Source organism: Glandiceps talaboti, chromosome 12, assembly GCF_964340395.1.
Source record: "Glandiceps talaboti chromosome 12, keGlaTala1.1, whole genome shotgun sequence".
Taxonomy (NCBI): Eukaryota; Metazoa; Hemichordata; class Enteropneusta; family Spengelidae; genus Glandiceps; species Glandiceps talaboti.
The window spans coordinates 11506218-11512597 of record NC_135560.1 but is presented as its reverse complement, the minus strand read 5'-3'; the positions used below and the strand labels follow the sequence as shown (position 1 = coordinate 11512597).

Sequence of the window (6380 nt, the reverse complement as noted above, 5' to 3'; positions counted from 1 at the left end):
GATTAAAATGGAAATTATACCTGTCATGTGATCAAAATGGAAACTATGCCGGTCATGTGACCAGAATGGAAACTATGACAGTCATGTGATCAAAGTGGAAACTATGCCGGTCATGTGACCAGAACGGAAACTATGACAGTCATGTGACCAAGTTGAACATTATGGAAGATATGCAATCGAAATGGTAACTCTCTCCCCATCACATTATCAAATCAGACACAGGTGCCAGTCTTGAACTTTGTCTTCCATTGACCTATTAATTAGTATTATTATCTATTATAGTTATGTCATCAATACAACAGCTAATTTTAATTTCATGTTTGCGATCACTTAAATATCTCTTAAAGTAAACATACTGAAAATTTGAAACTTCAAGGGGAAAATATCACAATGTATATAAATGAAATATTTACTTATAAAATAGGATTAAATGGCTGATTGTTTTAGTTGGATATTCAACAATTTGTTTGTACTTTGATAGCCAACGTATCAAGACCTCTGCATCCTAAAGTTCAAATTACTAGTGTATGGTTACTCTGTGTACTGACATGTTATTGTACACATAACAACAATTTGCCTGTGTGATTTACAGTCCAGATAATACATCTATCGGAAAAGAAGACCATAGAACAGCCCACTGTTATGTATAAATATCCCACATATATTATATATATATATATATATATATATATATATATATATATATATTATATATATATATATATATAAAACTATTACGCTCTGCCACTGCGGTATAGAGCACTGTCTTAGCAGATTGATACTCACCGAGTTATATATATATATATATATATATATATATATATATATATATATATATATATATATATATATATATATATATATATATATATAACTCGGTGAATATCAATCTGCTAAGACAGTGCTCTATATATACATGTATCAACTAGCCTAGCTATCTCACATTTTTTCTTTTCACTTGTCTGCATATGTATATAAGGAATAACCATTTGTTTGTATTTTCTATTTGTTACAGCCTTGACTTCTTTGTTATTATTAGATTTGACAATTTACATTATTTTCATACTTGTACATGGCTTAAACATATCTATACAGATTAAACTTTCATAGTCTTTGACCTGAGTTTATCTTGAATTTACTGTTTATAAACACATACAAGTATGATATGTGTGCACTCATGTTGTATGTTGCTATTGCACAATCGGTGTAAATGCCTAATTGTCAGGTACAGGAGAACACCATGGTTATACATGAACAATAGTTGCTTAGAGTATCCCTTCATCCTAAACCATTGGTAGATGAAGTGTCCAGACCAATATTCAATAATTAAACAGGGATTGCATGCCAGAAAATTGACATTTTCATCAACTATGGGTTCTGGAGAGTCATTTTATTATGGTACATCACCAATAATTACTTGTGATTTCATGAGTCCTGAGTGCCTATATATCCATCAGTGTAAAACAGCTCTCATGAATATTCAGTGTGCAACTTGAATACATTATTTTTTCTGACTCCCATTATGCAATAGCCATAGCAAATATACCCTATATTAAAATGCACAAGATTACCTTGATATTTTTCTAAAATCACAAGTAATTGAAGGTGATGTAAAATCATGAAATGACTCCCCAGAACCAATGCTTTATGAAAATGACTTCATTTCCTGGAGTGGTGTTCCCCTTTAAAGAGCATGGCTTCCATATCAGTCACTGATAAGACAGTTAATGATTAGTTATATGTTTGACCACCTGCAATACAAGCGGTGGAATAAACACCAATCATGGTGACATCCATGACATGTACGGTCATGTGGTTAAAAACATACCTTTAAGTAAATTTGCAATATTAAAGTGTAAAAACATAGCGAAGGTGAATATAATGGTTGATTGCATTCTATACATGATTACCAGTATTGAAAATGTGATGTCGCCTTTTTATATATGAACACTGAGTAAGGCAAACTCATTTGCCTTTTTTTAAAGAATATGTGCTTATCTCCTGTATTGCGTAGACTACTGAATAGTTATAACACTGTCGCCAGACTACAGTACTTCATAGGTTGGTATGACTCATAAGTAGTTTGTCAGCCTCCATACAAGTATGTCTAGCAATACAAGGCAATGATAAATTGACATGAACAATACCTATTGTTTGACTACAGTACGTCAAACCATGGAGTGAATATGAGAAAACATGTCCTGTAAAACCGGTTTAATACCTGAAACTTAACACTTTCGTATGTGGTGACAAGTGGTCATCTACATGGCTTACATTTGTATAACTGCTTTACAAATCTTTTCCTTTTCCAATGTATTCTAGTATATTATAGTACTGTTGAAGACAAATGGGTAATAAGGTTATGAACTCACTTCTATATAAGGTAGCAAGCTCGCCATACCAGACCAAACATATTCAATGAAGACAAACGGGTAGTGAATTCAGTTTTGATTTATTTTGAAAGTGGTTTAGATGGGTTAGGTCATCATAGTTATTGTTATGGTAATGTAATTCCATTTTCTTTCTGTACGTGTCCTGACACAACCTCACTGTTGCATGCTGTGTATTATCTGGTGCGTTTGATGATCCATGGATGTATGAGGGGAGTTGGATGGTAGTACAGTGGTAATGGCCTTGCATGTTAACACGTCGATTCAAAACTATTAGAGGTAAGCAACTATATTCAAATTGTCCTCTTCAAATAGACTCTCGAAGACTTATGACATTTGTGTGATGTGAAGTCAGGGAGGACGTTAGACGGGCTTATTATGCAATACCACTAACGTGATTCAGGTGTGAAACGAAAGTGTTTATTTGTTTCCAAACTTATAATACATCCTGTTGATTTATTTTATCTTCTACTGGGGAGGATAGTCGAACCAAAAGTAACTAAATTGTACATATGCAGATGTTAGACCACAATAGGTTTCCTTTTCTGGTGTGCGGGTAAACAATAGACACAAACATGTCCCCCGGGCGTGGGCGTACACCTTCATCGATTGTTATGAAGACTCTGGATTGGTGGTTTGTAGTCCTTAATTTGAACAAATGCTGCCATAAACATTTAAGCACAAATAACAAAGATTATAAAGATATGTATTGAATTCTGGAATTTGTGGTAATATAAAAATGAGGACAAATAATCAACACAATTTTTAAAAAAAAAATGGATTACATAGTGGCGGAATAATGTCTGACTCGACAAGCTATACATACCAGTAAGTGTATGGTCTTTGATGATGACATAGTGTGTACACGATTGTAGGTGGTACTCGTGGGGTCACAACTGGATATGCAACTGTCACATTCACACTACATTATAAGACAATTGATCTCTTTTTTAATTTAGAAAACGGTCGTTTTTGAATTTAGATGAGGGTGTTTGTGATTGAATGTGACTCCAAATTATTGGACGAAAAAATGTACTAGTCATTTAGGCGTGAAGAGAAAACTTGTTCACTCTTCGATAATTAGCATATAATTTGTTGTTGTTGTTGTTGTTGTTGTTGTTGTTGTTGTTGTTGTTGTTGTTGAGTATATTGTATTGCACACTACATGTAGTTAGTAAATATAGAGAGAACCACACAACGCCAGTAACCATTCGTCTTTCAAAAGCGAAAGTGAAGTTTATACAAACCTCAAGTCGTCAAATCACCATGAAACTATATCACCGATGTTAATCCAACCCTCAAATTCCTCCCCGTGTTGAATAAATTAACGGAGATTCAGGCAGTTTGATAGCTACCTTGTGTACATGTATGTACACATTCGATTTACTGCGTAATAGTTCATGCTCCCCCCCGAAATGAACACAAGAATTTTCGTAGCCCCGCCCTGCCGAACATTATTTTTAGGTAAAACAAATCCCCACCCCTACCTGGAGAAATGCAGTTGTATGGTACGCTACATCAATGCTCTACATTATTAAAGTAACATTGACAATCGACTTCAGGGCCGATAAGACATTACTTTATAAATGGATTTGGGCATTGCCAGGAGAAATTTCACATTGAGCTCTAATCTGTACTTGGAGGCAATTGGTATTGTAACAGTAATTGTTGAGCAACAACTATCATACCGGGCCCAAGGGATCGCCGTTTCATACTTTGACTTTTGTTTTTTCCACAGTTCTTGAAGAAAAGTGCGGAAGGCCCTATACAGAATCACTCGTATTACATATTCTGACACTGGTACTAAAACCAGAACATTATATTGCACAAGCATTATTATCATATATCAGATACCAACCACCCGACTGGCTATAACACTGAGCTCGACAATGAACTCAAGACTTGATTTATCAAAAGAGTTTCAAACAACCAGAAAAGGTCCACTTCAATCGCCTCTGTCGACTTTTGATCGAAGGGGGAAGTAAAGCTTTCAGAACGGTCTTTGACAGCGTGCACCCTCCAGATAGCTTGGCAGTTAACCTCGGCAAGTATACCACAAAACGTTATTTACAAAGACTTCGATCAAAAAAGATTATCAATGGCAAGCAAATGGGCCAGCTGTACCCATCAAGTGAGCATCCTGTAACGTCATCTAGCTTCGACATATCACTACTAATGATTTTACTGAGAAATATCTGCTACCTGAAAGCGCCACCGAGAGGATGGGATGCCCCGCGCTCTTACTCTGATTACAGCGTTGCAGCTGACCTTGTCCGCATTAAGTTGCTGCGAAATAAGTTACTACATTACTCCACAACAGAAATATGTGAGGAAGAATTCAATAAAAACTGGAAGGAAACTGCAGCAGCGCTAGTACGTCTTGGTGCAAGACAAGATGACATTAATCAACTCTTAGTGGAAAGCATGGATAATAGCACAGTTGACACCGAACTGGACATGCTAGAACAGTGGTTATACATAGAGAAAAGTGAGATGCAACTTTTTATTGGGGAAGTTGATAAAAAGTTCAAAGCTCAAAATCAGAAAATAGATGAAATACACAAGTCACTGTGCCAAATGACCACTGCAGGAACAATGTCACAGCGTGATGAAATGATGAGGCAGAGGATGGATGATGTTGGACGAAAGACAACGGAAGACACGGTTACAGCTGTCCTGAACAATTTGGGTCCACAAATTCAAACACTCCGCGAAGAGTTCAAGGGTGTTAAAGCCCAGTTGTCCACACCAACTTGCCCTCAAAGCACGTCTGAAAGCCAACAGCAGTATAGAATAAAAGGCAAGAGACAGATTTTTGAAGCTCGTAGCCAACAACAAACTTGGGTGCTTTGGAAATCTTTTCGGATCGGCGGTGGCGAACCACGAAACCTATCAAATCTTTTTGGGGCAATTACCACTGAGTCAAATAACATAGCTGTGTGTGACTGTGGTAACCACCGAGTTGAAGTTATTGACATGAATGGAAAGCGAGTCCTGCTGATTGCATTCACTCACTTCAGAATGATGTTTTGCCCACGTGATGTTGCTGTATCCAGAAACAATTACTATTACATCAGTGATGGTAAGTTTACTGGAAGGGGAAATCATCAAATTGTAGTGTGTGACGCTTCTGGTAAACTGCTTGCCTGCTTTGGTCAAGAGGAGTTGAGGCATCCCTTCGGCATCGCTATCCATCGTCATCGACGAGGTGGAAACATCTATGTAGTTGATAGCTACCAACATTGTGTCTTTATCTACTGCCAACAAACCTATCGCTGTATTGGCACAATAGGCACAATGGGCAGTGGCCCTGGACAGCTACTGTGTCCCACTTATATTACAATTAACAGAAAACAGAAACTCATCGTGTCTGATTCTGGAAATCATCGAATCCAGATATTTAACTCTGACGGCGGCTTTGACAAAATGTTCGGATGCCATGGAACTGACAACGGACAGCTTCGAGTTCCTTCAGGTATTGCGGTCGACAAACGCGACAACATATATGTCTGTGACCAAGGTAACAATAGGGTCGTCAAATTTGATCACATTGGCCGCTTTTTATGCAATATTAAATGTGGCATAGAAACATTCGATGAACCGGAGGGAATTGACGTGGTGGGGGACAAGGTAATCAGTTTAGTAGTCGCCGACTCTGGTAATCATCGAGTGAAGATCCTCGCAAGGCGAGATGATGATTGATCAGGTTCTTCTGAAGATTCCGACCCGATCTGAAGGAGCCAAGAAGAGCTAATGCCATCAAACCTCCAGGACAGAAAAATGAACTATTACTACTAGAATAAAGACTACTTTATATTAATACACAAAGGTGTTCACAATCAGAGAGAGAGAGAGAGAGAGAGAGAGAGAGAGAGAGAGAGAGAGAGAGAGAGAGAGAGAGAGAGAGAGAGAGAGAGAGAGAGAGAGAGAGAGAGGTTGTACTAGTACTACCATACTACAAATTGTAACATTATTTTATTTTTAGATGAA

The 6380-nt window shown here is 37.2% G+C and overlaps 1 protein-coding gene across 1 annotated transcript in view; it reads left to right on the top strand.

Moving 5' to 3' along the window:
- LOC144443512 (gamma-tubulin complex component 4-like) overlaps nucleotides 1-652 on the top strand; it is an 11915-nt gene extending 11263 nt beyond the window's left edge. Inside the window, exon 15 of the mRNA XM_078133018.1 lies at nucleotides 1-652. This exon is cut by the window's left edge and continues 175 nt beyond it. The gene's annotated coding sequence lies outside the window, so the exon portion shown is untranslated.
- The last annotated feature ends 5728 nt before the right edge of the window (nucleotides 653-6380 follow it).